General features: G+C 37.6%; 1 pseudogene; it reads right to left on the reverse strand.

The window, feature by feature from the left end:
- Positions 1-4,326: 4,326 nt before the first annotated feature.
- On the reverse strand, positions 4,327-4,426 carry LOC122114077 (annotated as a pseudogene).
- Positions 4,427-22,052: the final 17,626 nt, after the last annotated feature.

Genomic DNA, 22,052 nt, shown 5'->3' on the forward strand with positions numbered 1-22,052 from the left:
ACCATGTTCAAACAGGATTCAATTCAGGGATGCAAAGCTTGTTCAATATACGCAAATCAATTAATATTATTCACCACATCAACAGGAGCAAGAATATGAACCACGTGGTTATCTCAATAGATGCAGAAAAAGCATTCGACAAGATCCAACACCCCTTTAAGATGAAGGTTTAGGAAAAATTAGGAATCCATGGAACATTCCTCAATACAATAAAGGCTGTATATGACAAACCTACAGCCAGAATTATACTTAATGGTGAAAAACTGAAGCCATTTCCTCTTAACTCAGGAACAAGACAAGCATGTCCACTCTCTCCACTTCTCTTCAACCTAGTATTAGAATATCTAGCTACAGAAATAAGAAAAGTTGCAGACATAAAGGGGATCCAAATTGGGAAAGAAGAAATAAACCTCTCTCTCTTTGCAGATGATATGATCTTGTATTTAAAAAATCCCACAGACTCCATTCCCAAATTACTCAAGCTGATTCAAAACTTTGGCAAAGTAGCAGGGTATAAAATTAACCCCTGAAAATCAATGGCTTTTCTGTATGCCAACAATGAGAAAAGTGGGGCTGAAATTAGGAAAGCAACTCCATTTGTCATAGCCCCAGAAAAAATAAAACACCTAGGAATTAACTTAACCAAAGAAGTGAAGTACCTCTATGAAGAAAACTTTAAAAACTTGAAAAAGGAAATCAAAACAGAAAATAGAAGATGGCAAAACCTCCCATGCTCCTGGATTGGAAAGATTAACATCGTGAAAATGGCAATAATTCCCAAGGCTATCTACAAATTCAACGCGATACCTATCAAAATTCCAACCTCATTCTTCAATGAAATAGAAGAGGCAATCCAAAAATTCATATGGAACAATAAAAGACCCCGAATAGCAAAAACAATCCGCAACAGAAGGAACAGTGCTGGAGGAATATCAATACCAAATTTCAAACTCTACTCTAAAGCCATAGTAATCAAAACAGCTTGGTACTGGCACAAGAACAGACCTCAGGGCCAATGGAATAGAATTGAGAACTCAGAAATGAACGTACAGACCTATAACCATCTAATCTTTCAAAAGGGAGGTAAAAAATTAGAATGGAAGAAAGACAGCCTCTTTAGTAAATGGTGCTGGCAAAATTGGTTAACTACTTGTAGAAAACTAAATTTAGATCCTAATCTATCACCCTGCACCAGAATGAACTCCAAATGGATCAAAGACCTTGGAGTCAAAGCAGACTCTCTGAAAACATTACAGGATTGAATAGTAGAAAACCTAGGTCTCTTTGGCGCAAGCGGACATTTTCTTAATAGAGACCCAGAAACACAAGAAATCAAAGAAAGATTGAACAAATGGGATTGCATGAAGTTGCAGAGCCTCTGCATGGCAAAGGAAATAGCTAGCAAGATGAATAGAAAGCCTACGGATTGGGAGAAGATCTTCAGTAGCTATACAACGGACAAGGTTCTCATATCTAAAATATACGTGGAACTCAAAAAATTAAATCCCCCAACAGCAAATCCTCAAAGAAACAACTGCCCAATAAATAAGTGGGTTAAAGACTTGAAGAGAAACTTATCTGAAGAAGAAAGAAGGATGGCCAATAGACACATGAAGAAATACTCAACATCCATAGCCATAAAAGAATTGCAAATCAAAACACCATTGAGATACCTCCTCACACCAGTTAGAATGGCAAAAATCAAGAACTCTAACAACAACAGATGCTGGAGGGGATGTGGACAGAAGGGAACCTTACTTCATTGTAGTTGTGAATGTAAACTTGTTCAACCACTTTGGAAAGCAGTATGGAGGTTCCTCAAAAGACTTCACATAGAGCTCCCCTATGACCCAGCAATCACACTTTTGGCATTTACCCAAATGTTTTCAAACAAGACCACACTAAAGCTACCAGCACAACTATGTTTATTGCAGCATTATTTACCATAGCTAAATTATGGAACCAACCCAGATGCCCCTCAATAGATGAATGGATCAAGAAAATGTGTTATATATAAACAATGGAATTCTATGATTCCATCAGAAATAATGACATTGCCTCATTTGTTAGGAAATGGAAAGACTTGGAAAAATTATATTGAGTGAAGTAATCCAAGCCCAAAGAAACATAGGTCCCATGGTTTCCCTTATTTGCAATATCTAGTATATATATGAGTCAGGCAGAATAGGTCAGATAAAGCGAAGTTAGGAAAATGAACCCTAAGATATGTATTTAAATGTTTTTTTTTCTTTCATGCATTTGTTTCTAACTTATTTATAAGATTATTTCTTTGTTGCTTTGTATGTCCCTCCCCCATAGTATAACCCCTGCTTTCACTGTATTTGATGTCGGCATAATTTGTGGAGAGGGAGGGGAAAAACAAGTCGTTTAAATAAGGATACAAGTGGACCCGTTGCCACAATGAGAAGTTCACGTTGTCACCTTGAAACGAACTTTACAACTTTTGTGTGTGTGGGGGGGGGGGGGAGGATTGGGTGGGTGGAGTAGGGGAGGCTGGGAAGGGATGGGAAAGGTAAACAAAGGAGGAGGCTACAATGCTTGATAAGAAATGTACTCACTATATTGCCCATGTAATTGTAAAACCTCTGTACAGTATTTTCACAATAAAAAAAAAACATGGTATTTAAGTAGTCATGCAAAGGACTTTTATTTCACTACTGCTTTATACATTTTTTTCTAATGTTGAGTACCAATAAATAATGGATATATTAGAAAGCTCTTAAAGCTCATATATTGAATAGTAAGTACTCTTACCGTATATCATTGTATTTCCCAAATCATTTACGTAGAAGGCATTGATTCCTATTTTCTCATTCCTAGAATAAGCTACATATGAAGACACCACTGGTCCTCATTTTCAGTCTGTGCATTTGAATACAGAGGAAAGTCTTTCCTCTGCTCTCTATCAATTCCCTACTCTCCAGTTAGAATAATTTAAAATGGTAAAAATGAAGAAAGAGAAAATAAATCATGGTGAAAAAACATGCAGAAAATTCACCAGATTTTTCTGACCAGTTCAACCAACGTGAACTACTGGGGAAATACATGGACAACTCATTCCCACTGGTACTCAAAGTCTCTAGTTAGGCAATTATGATGAAGACAAGGAACAAGATGCAAACGTGAGGAATGGTAGCAATTGCAAGAAAATAATGAAGAAGAATGCATGCAAATTTCTTCTTTGGGCTTACTGCAGTGGGGAGACTACTTTTCAAAAAGGCCACTCATATGAATACCAGGGATGAGGATACGTATACCCCTCTTCATCGGGAAGCCTAGAGTGGACATGTAGACATTGTCCATGAGTTGGTAGCTCAAGGCAGATATTCATGCAATAACTGTGAATGTCTTGGCACCCCTGCATAGTACTTATATGTGGATTAATACCAGAATGGATTCTTTCTTACTTCATCATGATGCAGATACCAATCCGCAAACTAAAGGCCTCTTGACCCCCTTGCATCTTGCTGCTGGGAATAGAAATAGCAGATATGCTGTATCTCCTTCTGGTGAACCATTATTTCAAACTGGGTCTGAAGAACAACTTGGAAGAAACTGCATTTGATATTGCCAAAAGGATAAGTATGTATCACTACCTCTTTGAAGTTGTATAAGGCTGTACAAATTATTCTCCTATGTAGTAATGGTTTGGTTAAGTTTCTTAAATTTCAAAAGTGCCATTCCATCCTTTGTGTCCATACAAAATATTTTCATAATAAAAAGCAACAGCAATATCTTAATTTAAAAATTCATCGATTCCATGGTATTCTTCCACGTGAATTGCCTCACTTTGATGTCAAAATGTATTCAAGAGTTGTTTTATGCATCTATAATGATTTCTGCAGAGTTTTTTTTTTTTTTTAATTTTAACTTATCTGTTGAAATGAATAGTATAGAAACTAAAGTTATTCCTGGTGCTTGCCTGAAAAAAAGTATATCTAGGTTTGTATAAAGTCCATAATCTATTTCATTATCTTCTAGATATAATACTTTAAAGTCTACATTTTTATAATATATAGGTTCATTAATAAATGTGTCCTTTCAGATTACATTTCATATAGAAAAAGTTAAGATTCCTTTTTTCCTAGGTCCTTATAGTATTTTATTTCTTTGGGTGAAGATGACAATGTTATCTAATTTCAAGTTTTGTAAAGGTTATGCTATGTAAGGGCCTTTCTAAAGTGAAGATTTAATACACTGATGTCAAACTAACCTTTAATTCTATGAATTACATGTATTGTTACACTTGTATTTTTGTAATCAACTCTTTAATAACTGTTTTTCATTTCTTGCATTTGAAGAATGAAAAATATGGAATATTTCACGAATTTTTGTATCATCCTTCTGCAAGTGCCATGTTAATCTCTGTATTGTTGTCATTTGGGTAGACCTGCTGCTGAAGCATGTAGTATCCTCTAAATTTAAGTAGTTCATGATGCAATCTTTATACAGGCATATATCCTTGGTTGCCTATTTGTAACAAGGAACCATTATTGTTCCTAAAATGCTATTGATCTTCTTTCTCTAAATTTCTGAGTTTAGTGGGAAAAACTTACATTATTTGGTGGATTACTCACATTTGCAATTTTTGTCAATGACTATACTGTCATTTTCATTTTAAATTTGATCATATTTTGAAGCCTTTATAGCTAAGTCCAAAGGTGATGGCTTTTCAAGTACTTACTTATCAACTGAGTTAGCTTTGTGGAGCTAATGGATTCAAAGTAAGCCTTGCTTAAGAGCTACTTCTAAACTTCTGCAGCTTAAAATTTCGCAACGAAGTCTCACTGGCACAAATGTCTTCCAGACCCTTTACCCTTCTTCCATGTAGGAACAAACCAACCAGAATATTTACTCTGACAGCATAGATTGTCTTACTGGAACAAAACTAATCTTAGTTACAAGGGTTCAGAGAGAGATTCCCAGTTTAGACCGAATTGTTCAGAATAGAAGGTATTTTATCAAAATATAATTGTTTATTATACCTATCATTTCAAAAGTAGCTAAAGCCAAGAAGATGAAAAAATTGTTCATATGCATGTTTACATAATATCCTGGTCTGTCTACCATCCAACCAGGTAGTATCCACGGGTCTGAGGATACAAGGTCCCAGTTATCTGCATCATCAGAAAGCAAGGTCAAGACTTCTGACCTTGGCCCATGCAACATGCTAAGGAAAAGTAATTGAAGACCCATCTCAATTTCTAATTTCCTATAATATTTCAGCGCCCCAATTCCTTGTAGGAATTAGTAGTAAGCAATTGTGAAATGTAAGGCAACTTAAAATGAAAGATGAGATCACAAAATATGAGAGAAAGTACTGTAGTTCAAACTTTCAATTTACAGATGACCAGCCCATATGAGTAAACAAAATCACAAATGTCACAAATTATTTTTATACCCCTCTCCTAATGATAAATGAAAGATTTCAGTCCAGCATAAGTAGGCCAAAAATAATTCCTGGAATGATAGATCCATAATTGTTCTACCAAGGCTAGGAAAACTTGACTTAGAAGTCAAATATAATTTAGAAAACCATTAATTGAGAAGATCCTTAGTGCTTCAAAACACTGGTACTTCAGTAAAACTTAGTTCTGTAGTATAAAAATGTTATCATTCTCAAACCAATGATAGCCTACATTTAATATTCTGAAGGTATATTCCTTTTCAAATAAATTTTAAAAATCTTATTCACCAAAATAACACTTGACAAGTAGATAATAGTGACATTAAAAGTTTTTCAAGTGTAGGAATCAAGTTACCATAGAGATGATTTATTTACCAAGTATAAATGCCAAGTAAGTTCAATCATTCATTAAAGTGTAGAAATAGTATCTCCCACCATTTGCGTTGTTCAGTAGGTGCCTTCCAGAAATCTGTTAAATAGATCAGCCTTCCATGATTCAAACCCAAATATTAGCTAATAAAGTAAATTTCATCACATAAGAAGGTAAAGTTTAAAGTCACTAATAGTTGCCTTATCATGTGTTGCCTTATCATATGTTTTCCCTATCTGTCTAACATAGCAAGGAATATGACTTTAAGTTTTGCATATGGGTACTCATCATAGATGTGACAAACATAAAATCTGTCTTCTATTTCTATCATATTCCTCTACAGTAGTAAATATTAGTTTTCTTCTTTTTCCAAAACTTATAGCTAGTAGAAAATATCATCCCATGTAAAATAAAATAATCACACACCATTGTACAAAGCCATTTATAAAAACTGGTAGTTAGCTATAAATTCTAAGCGATTTTTAAACTTCCTTGTTGACTAAAGATTAATCTTCCAAAAAAGATGAGAATAAAATCAGGTCTAGGTTCTTCACGTCTCCAGTCTTGCAAATTGTTATTGCAGTTCAAGTGTATGCAGGATTGAAACTCCATGGAAAGTACATAAACCTTTCAAATTATTAACAGACAGTTTAACAGAATGACTATCAGGAAGTTGAAACCAGAAAGAAATAATAGTAAAGACATAAAATGAACGAAAAATGGAAAAGAGGCAAGTACAGCTAGAATACTCAATGTACACAAGTAATAAAGGAAGTGGTAAATCTGAAATAAATCTTGGAGAAAGGGTTGGTTCAGACTGATAGAAGGAGTGACTCTGATCCAGGAGCATTTGACAATTAGATAGACATATTTAATTGTAACACACTTGCACAACCTTTTGAAATTCAGTTAAAAACACAACTACAAACAAAAACACACAAAAATCACCACCAAACAGCAATCTCTAAAGTGTGTGTATATGATCTCACAAAATTTTAAGCAGTTAATGAAAGGCAGTCTTTGGAAAAGCAAACAAAGATGTTCAAAGAATACAGTTTGTGGTAGGGGAGAATTTTGAACAGATAAAAATAGATTGTTAAAGGTTATAAATCATCTACATGTACAGGAAATATTTTCTTCTGTGTGTATTGTTTGTCTGAACTGGTTACTCCAGTCCTCAGCCACACTTGATAGCTTGTGAAAATAGAATGGAAGAAACAATATCAGGAACCCATTACACCACTGGAGAGAAAACAGTCCCCTATGGTTTCTCTCATCTCTCTTTACTACTCTTTTCTCATACTTTTAATAAAATCAAGTCATTTTGAATTATATCTTTCCTTCTTTTTCAGAGAATTATGTTTGGTAATTAAATGTCAATTCACAAATTTTGATGTCTTTTTTTTTTAAGAACTTTGAATTTAAATTCCACTGCAACCTTGTTTCACACAGTGAGAGTACATTTCCTGGGTAAGGAAAATTCTCAAGGGAACCTAAAGGATTTACTGCAAGGTTTGTGAGGTTTGTTTGTTTAGTGTGAAAATGAGCCATATTCGCCCACATTGCTCCCTCTCAGCTAAGTCTCCATGGATTTCTTTGCATGAAAGCCTATTTTCCCAGGCAATTTAAAATTTTCTTGATAGGCTAAGTTGTTAAAAAGTTTGAACAATTAAAATTTACCTGTCATTAAATTTAAAACTCTTTTGAAATTCCTTTATGAGAATCGCGAATTCAACAATCCTAATTCCACCTTTACCATCAAAACAGTTAACATATGTTTGCATGATATAGTGTCCATGAAACTATTATTTTTTAGTGGCTTTGTTATGCGTATATATGACCATATAAGCTGATGCTGAGCAACATGAACTCCAAGATATAGAGAGATATTTATTTGCGGTTGTTGTTTTTGATGTACTATGTGATTTCTATTTTCTTTGAGATTTTCCCCTATGGTTTATCCCCTGGGGTGTTTGATTTTGGTGCCCTCTGTATTGTGTATACATTTACATTAATTAGGGAAGGGAGCAGGAACAACAAAATGGCGAGACAAAGGACAAAGGGCAAACCAATGCAATAGCAATACTCACAAGACAATAAGTTGGAAATGTACATTACAACTTGTGAGGGATATTGGGATGAAGGAAAAATTGTGAGAAAGATTAAAGAGGGGATAACAAGTTTGAAAATTTATATATTCACTACCTTACAATGGCTGTAACCCCACTGCACATCATTTTCACATTAAAATTAAATTTAAAATATAAGCTGATGAAATAAAATTTCACTGTTTTGGTATTGTAAATATTATTCTTTATGTAGTAAATTTGAAAAATCGGTATTATTTGGCATCTAATTTGAATTATTTACCTCTTCTTTATCAGAGGTTGATCAACTTCAATGATATCCAACTAGACAATTTTTTCACAATATACATGCCAATATTTTGAAAATAGAATAAATTTAGTACTTTCTTATACTAAAACAGAAAACAGTTTAATTCTATGGAAACCCATAACTTTTAAAAGTAAATAAGTTGTCAAGAGGACAGAATGTATGTGTTCTTCAAAATTCCTATGATTAATAACTACTCATTTTCAAATTCTGAACATTCTGTACCTGAGAGATTCAAAATATACCTGTTTGCATGTTATGTAATTCTGCAATAGATGCATTTTCCAATGGGGTGTTACAGACTGAGAAGTGAACAGAAAAAAGCCACATTCTGGTATAGGATAAAACTATGAAGCATGTTATAATTAATTCTTCAAGAGTAGCAGTTGTTTCTCAGATTAAGCTATTATTTCTATGACCATCAATCACAAGATTTATGCCATAAAGTCATCCTAGACCAACAGTTTCCAACTTTTAGGGTGCACCTCAAATTTCCCTTAATTCACATCAAGAATAGCTAATCTCCATTGTGAAAATACACTGCACCTCTGCTAATGTGATGCCTTCCGTGTTCTGGAAATAACACCGCAATTAACTGTGTTGCAACATTTTTCCTCTACTGGTATTCTTGCAAATATTATTTATATTTATACTTTTTAAACTATCATACATAATGAGGATGCTAAGGTTGGAAGATTACAGTTCAAAGCCCACTGAACTAGGTTCTGAGAGGAGACTCGAGCTGGGACAGCTTCTTTACAGGTTTTGGTTTTTTTTTAGGGATTATAGAAAAAAAAATCCTTGGCTCCAACCAGCCCAGTTCTTGGAATGAAAAGAATGTCTCTGGGTCCCCCTCCCCTTAACAACTTAACCCACCTTTGTTCTGTTAAGGAATGACCAATTAAACTGACAGCCATGGATTTGATCCCTTTAATAATGATTACTTGACTCTCTTACTATCTCTGGTCCTTATCTATGTAACAGTTTTATACGTTTTGAAGAACGTTCACTTGAGGACTTTCTAACATTAAAAATTATCACTTGATTCTAGTCTTACACAGGACATATTTTCTATTGTTTTCTAACTTTTCTACATATTCTGATATTTGCTTCATTTGTGTATTTGTGTGTGCAAATATAAGTGCCTCTATGTATGTGTATGTCTGTATGTATGTATGCAAAAGCCTCAAGCTCTTATTCAGTAATCTTGCTCATGACTGGTATTCCAATGCTTGAGCAATTCTTCCAATCCAACTTTTGGCTGGTTAATTATAGATAGTTTCTCAAAGACTGTTCTGCTCAGGTTGGATGAAAACTGAACTTCCCAGACTTCTTTACATTCTTAAGTTTTATTTCTCCAGTAATAACAATTTACAAACATTTTGTGAGTGTAAAGGCTAAGCTGTAGCATAGATTTTTAACTCAAGAATTCATATAAAGATAGATGAACATGCACATTACATATGCTGAGTGTACACTGTGAGAAATGTGATCTTAAGCTGGGTGGTGGTGAGATCGTCAGATAGTTTTCAAACCAGCTCGGGCAGGAAAGTCCCAGAGACTCTTTTTCCAATTAACTACAAGAAAACTGAAAGTGGCACTGTGGCTCAAGTGATAGAGCATTAGCCTTGAGCTGAATACCAGAGGGACAGCTCCCAGGCCCAGAGTTCAAGTGCCAAGACCACCACCAAAAATAAAATATATAAGTAAAGGAAAGAAAAAAATGTGGTCTTATCCAACAGTTCATGATTAGTATAATCCCTGCTCTCTCAGGATGGATTTTTTTTCCAGTTAAGTTCATGCTCTTATATCTGATTTGCATTGGAAACTTAATTATGCTTCCATTCTACTCTCTACAACGTTGCATGATGAGCAAGCGTGATTTAGAAGGGGAGTGGCCTCATACTTCGTGTTCTATGTAGGAGTAATGCTTTCTCTGTATCACTCTCATAAATCTACATACTGGACTTGGCTTTATTGTTTCAATGTTGTCTTATTTGTAGAATCTTCTATAGTGTATTGAACCCTTACACTTAAACACAAAATTTCTCTTTCTCCTATTATTGCTATTGTTTCCTTACTGTTAACTCATGTACACTTGGAAAATAATGTGCAGCACATACACTCAAAAAAAAAATGATCTGAGAAACTTCTTCCCATTTAAAATTCGCCTTAATTTATAGAGAATTTCAAAAGTTTGAACTCAATATACTCATGGATAATGTATTTATAAGCAATATAATTTCATATTTTCTCTTAACTAAGTTGTCTCTGAAACACCTGTTACCTCAGGTCAGGGTGTCCTTGTGTTATTTCGGTGAAGCAAGAAAGCATTCATTATACCTCAGGTAGCACCATAGATTGTTCCTGAAAGTAACTGTTACTGGATGTGGAAACTGATCCCAGGAGAGGAATGGAACATAGAGGATTGACAAAGTTCAAGTTAACTTGTGCTTTCCTTTTGACTGTACAAGAAAAAAACCCAAGGCTTGAAGGGAACTCTGTCCCTGACTTTTTCGTGTGTTTTTTTACTCATATATAACTTTTCTGTAAACTTCTAGTTGAGAGTATTACAAAGAGAAATAATGTGTCATTTGAAGGCTAGCATAGAACAAAAGGAAATAACGTTGATTTAAATATGTTCTACTGCAGGGACTGGGAAGGTGGCTCAGTGGTAGAGCGCTTGCCTTGCATGCATGAGGCCCAGGTTCGATTCCTCAGCAACACATAAGCAAAAAGTAAGCCAGAAGTGGTGCTGTAGCTCAAGTTGTAGAGTTGAAGAGCTGAGGGACAGCGCCCAGGCCTAGAGTTCAGGACCACAATTGTTCCCCCCCCCTAATAAAAAAACATCCTACTGCAAAAAAATAAAGACATGGAGGTTTTAAAGTGTCTTATGGATGGATATTTCACCCCTGAGATGATTCTCTTGTTGCAGGAGTCAGTTATCAATTCTTTTTGTTTGGTCCTAAATTCTCCAGAGCAATAAGGATTCCAAAAAAGCATCCAGTGAGTATCATCAGCAAATAGCCACTTCTCAGACCAGTACTCCTTTAAAGAGGGTCCCAATGAAATATCTGGGGTTTTTTTGCTTGTTTTTTTAGTTTGTGTTGGTTATGGGGCTTGAACTCATAGGCTGGATCCTATCCCTGAACATTTTTCTTTCCTGCACACCTGCCCCAAAGCTAGTACTCTACTGATTGAACCAAAACTCCACTTGTGGCTTTTTTGCTGTGTAATTACAGATAAGATTTTGACAGACTCTCCTGCCAGGGTTGGCTTCGAACTAAGATAGTAAGAAAGCCAAGTGATTTCAATTGTATAGATGTCTCTTTTCCAACAAGAAATATTAGATGAAATTTATTGTAAAGCTAATATTTGACATTTTTTTCTTTTTCTTTTATTGTGAAAATACCGTACATAGGAGTTACAATTACTCAGGCAAAATAACGAGTACATTTCTTATTAAGCATTGTTGCCTCTTCATTGTTTCCCCTTCCCTTCCCTTCCCATCCCTTCCCATACTCCCCCTCTCCCCCACCCCATTCTCCTCCCACACCAAAGTTGTAAAGTTCGTTTTTCGACATAACGACTTGTACATCTCATTGTTGCAATGGGTCCACCTGTAACCCTAGTTAAACGATTTGGTTTTAGAGAATATGTCCAGCAAAGAATCCATAACATAACTCTGCAAAAGTAGGTGCACTGAATCATTTTGGAATTAATTTTGTTTTCTTGGGAAGATTATTTATCTTGTCATTCCTTTTGGGGAAACTTAAAGTCATATTTCAGTTTTTTGTTGGTTGTGGGGTTTGAGCTCTGATCCTGGGCACTGTCCCTCGGGTCTTCAGTTCAAGTTGAGCGCACTACCACTTTAGCTACAGCACCACTTCCGATTTTTTGGTGGTTAATTGAAGATTAGGGTCTCATGGACTTTCCTGGCAAGGCTGGGTTTGAACCACAATCCTCTGTTCTCAACCTCCTGAGTAACTATGATTACAGGTGTAATCCACCAGCACCCATTTCATATTTGCATTTATGTGAACTGAATGACACTGTGTACACAAAGAATGGAAATTTTAACCAAATGATGACATTGCAGCTTTTCAGAAAAATTGAGGTAGCAGTAAATATGTCCTCCTTTTCCATTTTGTTACATTAATGAGTCTTGAGCTATGGGACCCTTACATTAGCATCTTGTGACATCTGTATAGGTGTATTTATGATCAGGAAATGTTCATAGAGAAATATAGTAAGACTGAGATTTTTAGAAAACAAAGGAGATAAGGTGTGAAAGAACAGCATAGAAGGAGATACATTTACCACACAGAGATTAAGAACTAGCCTAAGAGATTTAGAATGCTAAAGGCAATGAGGAAAAGCCTAGTTGACAACTAGTTCTTCAATTACCAAAAATGGTTCTCTAGACCAGTTTCTGGTATACATTTTTTACTATCGTTTATTCCTTCCATCTGGAGTTATTCCTTATTTTCTTTCACAACTATTAATTAGCCTCTACCTTTTTGGTGCCAAAACTGACCAAAAAGATTTCAAAATCACACTTAGACTACTTTTCCCTTTGTGATTAGCAGTGATGACACAAAATCCTGGAATCCTGAATTTCCAGAATTAATCTTCAGCTGACATCTAAGCACATTCCTGTCATTAATTGCTGTGACTTAATGAACAAAACTTTTTTCAACACAGTATCCTAACATAAATATAGTACATGAATTAGGGACTATTTTCAGGTGTCAGTATGGAAGGAGCTATTATATATTTCAAGTATGCATTCTTTATTTTCCATTTAATAATTTTTTTTGCCAGTCCAGGGGCTTAAACTCAAGGGTAAGTAATTATTCCTGAGCTATTTTTTTTCTTAAGGCTAGCACTCTACCACTTGAGGCACAGCATTCCTTCCAGTGTTTTTCTTTTTTATGTGTTACTGAGGAATTGAACCCAGGGTTTCATGCGTGCTAGGCAATCACTGTACCATGAAGCCACATTCCCAGAACCCTAAATGACTTTCTTAAGAAAACATTACATTTTCATTCCATAACTATGTATCATAAGTTTAGCCAGGTGCTAGAAAATGATGTACAAAGGAATACAATTCAATAAGTCCAGTAGGCTGGATGGACAATGTATTTCACGGTCTAGCCAGGGCACAGTGGGGCTTACCTCAGGGAGCTGTTTCAAGTCTGAGCGAAATAGCTCCTGACCCACAACCCACCTACAGGATGAGATGGTCACCTTGGATTCCAGCCTCATGGTGATGCTATGCCCCCTTCTCCAGCACCCAATCAACCAGGTCTTGTGAAAGAGAGAGAGAAAAGTCAGAATTACAATTAAGTTGGGTGCCGGTGGCTCAGAACTCTAATCCTAACTACACAGGAGGTTGATATATGAGGATCATGGTTCATATCCAGCCCCGGCAGGAATGTCTATGACCACTCTTATTTCCAAAGAACCACCAGAAAACCAGAAGTGGTGCTGTTGGCTCACGTGGTAGAGCACTAGCCTTTTTCTGAGGAGCTCAGGAACAGCGCCCATGCCTAGGCTTCAAGCCACACAACTGACAAGAAGTGGACTACCTACCACAAGAAGTGGATTGAATAGCACCCATTGTCCTTGGGAGCATGATAGTGAAGTCATGCCGAACTTCCTGTGAAGTTGCAGTCATAAGAAGTTCCCCTGGCTTCTCTGTGCCTTGGCTTCCCCAGCTGCAAAACTCAATACAGTGAAGCATCCTCATGGGGATAGGGTAATGATGAAAGAGAGAAATGTTTTGTTTCATAATCCTCACCTGTTGCACAATTAATAACTGGCCCCACCTGAACCCTTTCCGGGTATCTTCCTATCATTTGCTCACAGAATTTCTGAGAACCTTCTCTGAAGGCCACTCCCTCTGTGCCAAGCCATGCTGCAGGGATCCCTCTGTATAAATCCCTTGTTTCCTCAAAACTATTCTGTGAGGAGAATGAGGTCTGATTTTTGCGGCCCTACCCAGAGCTTCACCTCTGGTCAAGAATCGGATGCTGTGGACTAAAAGTTTGGGATAATCCATCTAAATCGATAACTGAACATGGCGCTACATGTCTACCATCCCAACTACAGAGGACCAGATAGGAGGACCTCGATCCAGTCCAGCCAGAGCATATATTGAGTCTCTGTTTCAGAAATGCCCAACACAGAAAGGTGGCTCTTCAGAGCCAGGGAGAGGAAACCAGAAGGTTTGCATGGTGCCCCCAGAGGGGTGTCTGACCCCAGGTAGTGGTGATTTGGGGGCAGCCACTCACCTGTGCTGCTGGGAGAAGCTGCTGGTGGCTGCTCCAGGTGGGTCAAGCAGCAATGGCATTGGCATTGCAAACACATGGGTCAAGAGCAGAGAACCAGGGCCAGGGACCAGGTCAGGGCTTTAAGCAGGCTGGCAGTGCACCATTGGCTGAGGTTTGAAATCCTACACCTTGAGAAGGGGAGGAGGAAGCCAGGGTGTGGGCAGGCATCTCAATTTCCTACTCTACTCCAAAGTTGCTTGAGTCTTCTGCAACACTCAGCCACCTCTCCCTTCCTCAACTGCTGGTAGTTTTGTAAACTAACAGAGGGAATCCCGGGTGCTACTGGGAAGCATGGAATGTGGGCCTGGCCACCATTCTTGTATCCCATTGGTCAGAAAGAACCATGAAAGAATGAGGGTGTGGCCAGAATCCTGTGATGAAAGCAGCATGGGCAGAGACGAGAAGACAGCAGCTCCCGCAGCCCTTTACCCAGGGACCAATGTCCAATTGAGTTGGAGACAAGAGGGTGATCTGCTTTAGCTGGATGGCTGCACAGATTGTTGTGTCTGTTTGTATGTTGCCAGACCTGGACCTTGAACACAGGATCTGGGCACAGTCTGTGAGCTGCTTTTGCTCAAGGCTTGCCCTCCACACTGGAACCCAGGGCTTCTGGCTTTGTTGACACTGAAGTTTGACAGGCGACTCAAGGACATTCCTGCCTAGGATCAGTTTGACCATGATCCTCCCATCACAGCCTTGTAAGTATCAAGGAGGACTGTTGAGAGCCACTGCTGCCTGCCTAATCATTGGTCTTGCTGATATTCTTGGACAGACTGGTGAGTACCCAATCCCCAGGTTGAAATGGTGGGAGCTGGAGCTCACAGTTGGACTCTTGGTCCTGCCATCTCCAAATGGCAGGAGATCCTAAGGAACTCATTCCTATCCATATGAATACCAATGGAATGTGATGTATGTCATGATTGAATGGGCAGTTCTTGAATGATTCTAGGATAAAATTATACACAATTATATTATAGGACACTGATTTTAGTTTTAGTTAATTCTTTAGTAAGCATTTAAAAATCACATTCATAAAATGGAGGCATAATGAAATATCTAAGAATTGGGCCTCACATACTGCAAAGGTGCCATTTTTCTGCCAGGACTGGGATTGGAACTCATGGTCTTGGTAAGTCTGTTGCACTGTGTGGGAATGGGAAGCTGGCCTCCTTGAAGTCCTGAAATTCAGGTCTGCTCCTTGGGCCTGAAATAGATCCCCACCACTAGAAAACTTCCTATTCATGTACAATTCACATATATGATATATATATATATATATATATGTTGACTCCATATTGCATTCAGTGTAGTTATTTTATTTTTTTTTGTTTTATTCATGTATTGACCTGTTATTTTATTGACTATTATGGAACATAAAACTTTGATTACATTGATTACACAGGATATATGTCTGCATATGTATTCCACTTCATACCTGACACCCAGGACTTTCACAGAAAAGGAAAACATGTGCCACCATCATCTTCTTACTCCACGATTCATTTTTGGGAGTGCTGGCATCTGAACTCAAGGCATACAAGCCTACAAGGCCCAATTCATGAATGGGTGTTAGCATGCCATCCTGGGGCAAATTGAGCTGACAGGCTGTTCCCAGGACCTCAGATCAAGCACCAAGGGTTACCAAAATAAGAAAATATTGACATGCAGATGGAAGTACACTAATAAATATATATATCTTTATAGAGTGTCAGAGATGCCTTTACATTATTCATCTATATAGACTACATTCTTACCAATTCCTGGGTATTAATACTCCATCCATGTAATTAATGTAATGTAATTAATTAATTGTATTCATCCTTAAATTATTAATGAAATCAGTGTTCTGATATTATTGTGTTCCTTTAAGTAATAATATTCTTTCAAAGCTTAATAAATATTAAATGAAATCAATCAGCCTCCTGAAATGAAGCTGTCTAATTTTATAGGAGCATCATTTATGATCAATTCATTCAACCGTGACTTTGACAACATTCCACTGTTAATCTTATGGATGGCAACCATTTTCTTAGTATCTCCTGAAATTGGTTGGTGTCAGGATGGGGATTCGAAATCAGGGCCTATGTTGCCACGTAACAATGAAAGGTGAATTACCCTTTGCATCAGTGTCATTCAGACCCATGAGGGTCACCATGCAAAGGAAGAAAACAGAAAAAGGCCATATTTTTTCTGTGCATTGCTTTCCCTGCAAGGCCTGGGGGTCTAGGATCCCAGGAGGAGCCGTAGATCTAGTGGTTGCACCCCAGGGTAGGGTGATCAAAGCTGAGGCAGAGTTGCCACGACCTGAGTTCAAGCGTCGTATTGAGAAAAATAAAATATAAACATTTAGCTCCCTGGCTTGCAATTCACGCTGCTTATTCTTCCAGGCTTTGGATTTGAACTCAGGATCTGGGTAAATCTGGAGCAATGTGGATGAAGGGGAAGATCACCATACAAAAACTTATGCCTGTTCACTAGTCCTGAATTCAAGCCCCAGTCCTGGAAACATACTATTTAGATACATTGTAAAGATAGGATTTATACTTACCTATAGATATTCAGAACATACATGTTTGGTGTGGTTGTTCTTGTATTTTTTGTTTTATTCATTTATTTATCATTGATTGTACTGTGATAAAACCCCTTTCATTTATTACATTGATGACATCTTATCACAGAGCATCTAGATTTATAGAAATGTTCTCCATCATACCAGGATTCTCAGGGTCACCCAGGATATTCAGAGAAAAGGAAAACAAGTTTCACACTTGGCTTCTTACTCCACGATCCACTTGTTGGTAGTGCTGGGATCTTAACTCAGGGTTTAGTAGGACCAATTGGCCAATAAGTCAAGGTGATCACACTATCCTGTGAGCAACTAATGACCTACGCCATTCCCAGGATCTGACATTGATCTCTAGGGTGGTCCACTATATTCAAAAGTTCATAATTTAAACATATGATCTATATTGACATACATGTGTGTACAGCATCTTGTGTTCAGTGAACTTCTTCTCTTTATTTTGTATCTACTTCATGGACGTATTGTGTATTTTACTAAGTATTGTGACAGGATGACATTGATGACAACCTGTTCCCATGGTTATAGGGTTGCCTATGAATTCCCCTTCCTAGTTGATACTCAGAACTTTCACAGGAGAGGAAAACGTGTGCAACAACTGGCTTCTGACATCAGGATGAATCTTTTGTTAGTGCTAGGATTTGAACTCAGGTTTGTATAGCTCTGTTGCACTGAGGGAGAAGGGGAAGCTCACCATCCTTGAAGACTAGAATGTCAGGCCTGGTCCAGGGCCTGATTTGAAACCCCAGCACTCGACAAAATAGCAAGCCCACCTTTTTTAAACATAGGATCTCTCTTTACCTACAAGTGTGGTATGCATCTTACATTCAGTGTAGTTATTCTTTTTATTATTTGACTTATTCATGGATGAATTGTGTATTTTATTGAGTATGGTGACAGATATAACTGTGCTGACATGGATGACAATGTATTCCCATGGCTATAGAGTTGCTTACATAGCATTTTCCATCCTCAATGAGACCCAGGACATTCACGGAACAGGAAAACATGTGCAACCCTAGGCTTTTCACATCAGAATGAATCTTTTGGCATGCTGGAATTTGAACTCAAGGCCTAGCAGGCCCAATTGGTGAATGGGTCATGGTGAGCACATGACCCTGTAAGCCACTAAGGAGGTAGGCCGTTCCCGGAACCTAAGATGGAGTCCTGGTGGGGGCCAATATTGTCATAAATTCATAATTAAACAAAGGATCTATATTTCCAAACATGGGTGGGCAACATCTTGCGTTTGGTCTAGTCATTCTCTCTTTATTTTGTGTCTTATTCATTCATGTATTGTGTATTTTCCTGAGTATAGGTTGACAGATATAACTGTGGTGAACTGGATGACAACCCATTCCCATAAGTATAGAGTTGCTTATACCTTCTCTATCCTAGCTGAGACCCAGAATTTGCACAGCACATGAAAACAGGTGCAACAACTGGCTTCTCACATCAGGGTAAATTTTTGGCAGTGCTGGGATTCGAACTCAAGGCCTAGGAGGCCCAACTGCCCAATGGGTCCACTTGATGACAGCAGACTGTGAGACAGGAAGAAGCTGGGCTGTTCCCAGGAACTGAGATCGAGCCCCAGGGAGACCAAAATAGTCCTCAATGTATCATTGAAATATGGGATGTAAATTCACATCCGTGTGTGTACTGCATCATATATTAATTGTAGTTATTGTCTTTATTTTGTATGCTATTCATGGATATATTGTGTATTTTCTTGAGTATATGATGACAGGTATAACTCGGCTGACATGTATAACAACTTATTCCCCTGACCACAGGGTGGCCCATGCATTCTCCATCCTAGCTGAGACCCAGGATTTGCACAGGAAAGGAAAACAGGGGCAACTATTTGCTTGTGACTTCAAGATGAATATTTTGGCGGGTCTGGGATCTGAACTCGGGGCCTAGCAGGCCTAATAGGTGAATGGGTCCACATGAGCACACCAGCCTGTGAGCCATGAAGAAGCTAGGCATTCCCAGTACAAAGTAATAATCTTATAAATATGTGAGAAACAATTGCAAGAAAGAAAAAAACCATTTAAATACTTATCTTGGGGTTAATTTCACCTACTATATTGATCTGGTTTAATCAATTCTCTGCCTTCACTACCAGATTATTTGAAGAATACATAAGATAATTGCACTGATAAGTGATTTAGAGAATTAATTCATATGGTTTACTTTTAATTTTTGAGGTAAGTACTTGGATTCAAATTCAGAGCCTTGCATTTGCCAGGCAGGCATCTGACCACTTGAACCATGCCACATCCAGCAATTTTTGCTTTGATTGTTTTTGAGAAAGAATCTTGTATTTGTTTATTCCTAGGCTACATGGATAGTGAACTTCCTAGTTTTATGATTTTGAACATAGGTAGGATGACAGCCACACATTGGCACACCCAGCTTTTATTGATTGAGATGGAGGTCTCTTGTATGTTTTCCAGGTTGACCTTGAACTGCAACTATCGACATTTCCATTTTCAGAGTAGCTAGGATTATAGGTATAACCACCTCATTTGGCTTATTATATATGTTTACGAAAATTCTGAGAGTATGAGAAAATCCTCTAGAGTTACTAACCATATCCTGATTCTAGGTGATACACTAATGATTATTCTGTCAAAAACTTTTTGACATTATTCTGACAAACTTTTTTTTTTTTTTTTGGGTCCGGTCGTGGGGCCTGAACTCTGGGCCTGGGCGCTGTCCTTCAGCTCTTCAGTTCAAGGCTAGCGCTCTACCACTTGAGCCACAGCGCCATTTCTGGCTTTTTTCTTTTTGCTTATGTGGTGCTGAGGAATCGAACCCAGGGCCTTGAGCATGCAAGGCAAGCGCTCTACAACTGAGCCACCTTCCCAGCCCCTCTGACAAACTTTTTAAAAAATTTTTTTGCAAAATACCATACAGAGGGGTTACAATTACATGGGCAAGGTAATGAGTACATTTCTTATCAAGCATTATTGCCTCCTCCTGTTTCCCCTTCTCATCCCTTCCCATCTCCCCTCTCCACCCCTGCAACACCCTGTCCCTGGCAAAAGTTAAGTTCCTTATTGGACATAATGATTTGTATAGCTCATTGTTGCAATGGGTCCAATGTATCCCTATTTAAAGGTTGGTTTTTGCCCATTGCCTCAACAAATTATACCAACATCAAATAAAATGGAAGGATGGGGTTATACCATGGGGGAGGGACATATAAAGCAACAAAGAAATAATACTATAAATATGTTAGAAACAATTGCAAGAAAGAAAAAAAACATTTCAATACTTATCTTGGGGTTCATTAGACCTAACATGAACTTAACTTACCTTTTCTGCTTGTCTCAAAAATATACTAGTTATTGCAAATAAAGGAAACCATGGGAACTATATTTTTGGACTTGGCTTAATTCACTTAATTTTTTCCAAGTCTTTCTACTTCCTAACAAATGGGCAGTGTCATTCTTTCTGATAGAGGCATAGAATTCCATTGTGTGTATCTACCACATTTTTTAGATCCATTCATCTAATGAGGGGCATCTGGGTTGGTTCCATATCTTACCTATGGTAAATAATGTTGCAATAAACATAGTTGAGCTGGTAGCTTTAGTATGGCCTTGTTTGTGATCATTTGGGTAAATGCCCAAAAGTGGGATTGCTGGGAAATAGGGGAGCTCTATGTGGAGTCTTTTGAGGAAACTCCATACTACTTTCCAAAGTGGTTGAACAAATTTACACGCCCACCAACAATGCAGTAAGATTCCTTTTGGTCCCCATCTCTTCCAGTATCTGTTGTTATGAGTTCTTGATTATAGCCATTCTAACTGGGCTGAGGTTGTACCTCAATGTTGGGTTGATTTGAATTTCTTTTATAGCTAGAGAGGTTGAACTTTTCTTCATATGTCGCCATCCTTCTTTCCTCTTCAGAGAAGTTTCCCTTTAAGTTTTAGCCCACTTATTTATTGGTCATTTGTTTCTCTGAGGATTTGTTGTTGGGGGATTTAATTTTTTGAGTTCCAGGTATATTTTAGATATGAGACCCTTGTCTGTTCTATGGCTAGTGAAGGTCTTCTCCAAATCAGTGGGCTTTCTATCGATCTTGCTAGCTATGTTCTTTGCCTTGCAGAAGCTCTGCAATTTCATGCAATCCCATTTGTCCAACCTTTCTTTGATTTGTTGTGTTTCTGGGTCTCTATTAAGAAAATTTCGGCCTGTGCCAAGGAGTTCTAAGTTTTCTCCTATTCCATCCTATAATGTTTTCAGAGTGTCTGCTTTGACTCCGAGGTCTTTGAAACATTTGGAGTGGTTTCTGGTGCAGGGTGATATATGAGGATCTAGCTTTAGTTTTCTACAATTGATTAACCAATTTTGCCAGCACCATTTACTGAAGAGGCTGTTTTTCTTCCATTCTAATTATTTAGGTTCCTCATCGAAGATTAGATGGCTATATATCTGTAGGTTCAATTCTATTCCATTGGACCTGAGGTCTGTTCTTGTGCCATTACCAAGTTGTTTTGATTACTAGCACAGTTTGAAATTTTGTATTGATATTCCTCCACTTTTCTTTCTGTTAATGATCTTTTATGCTATTCAGGGTCTTTTATTGTTCCCTATGAATTTTTGGATTGTCTCTTCTATTCCTTGAAGAATGAATTAGGGATATTGTTAGGTATTGCATTGAATTTGTAGATATGGTCCTGTTAAAATGTTTTAACTCGTCTTGTTTTAGTTTCCCCATGTCGATATTTGCTATGAAAAGGTCCATTTCTGCCAAGTTCTCAAACTCATTAGCATAATTTTGATAAGTATTCCCTTTTACTTTTCTTAATCTTGGTTATTGCTCTGGTGATGTTTCCATTTTAATCTCTGAGTTTATTTATTTGGGTGAGTTTTCTTCTTTTTCTGATAAGATTTGCTAAGGGTCTGCCAATTTTGTTAATTTTTTCTAAG

The sequence above is a fragment of the Dipodomys spectabilis genome, unplaced genomic scaffold (assembly GCF_019054845.1).
Source record: "Dipodomys spectabilis isolate Male_0828 unplaced genomic scaffold, ASM1905484v1 ptg000105l, whole genome shotgun sequence".
NCBI classification, from domain to species: Eukaryota; Metazoa; Chordata; class Mammalia; order Rodentia; family Heteromyidae; genus Dipodomys; species Dipodomys spectabilis.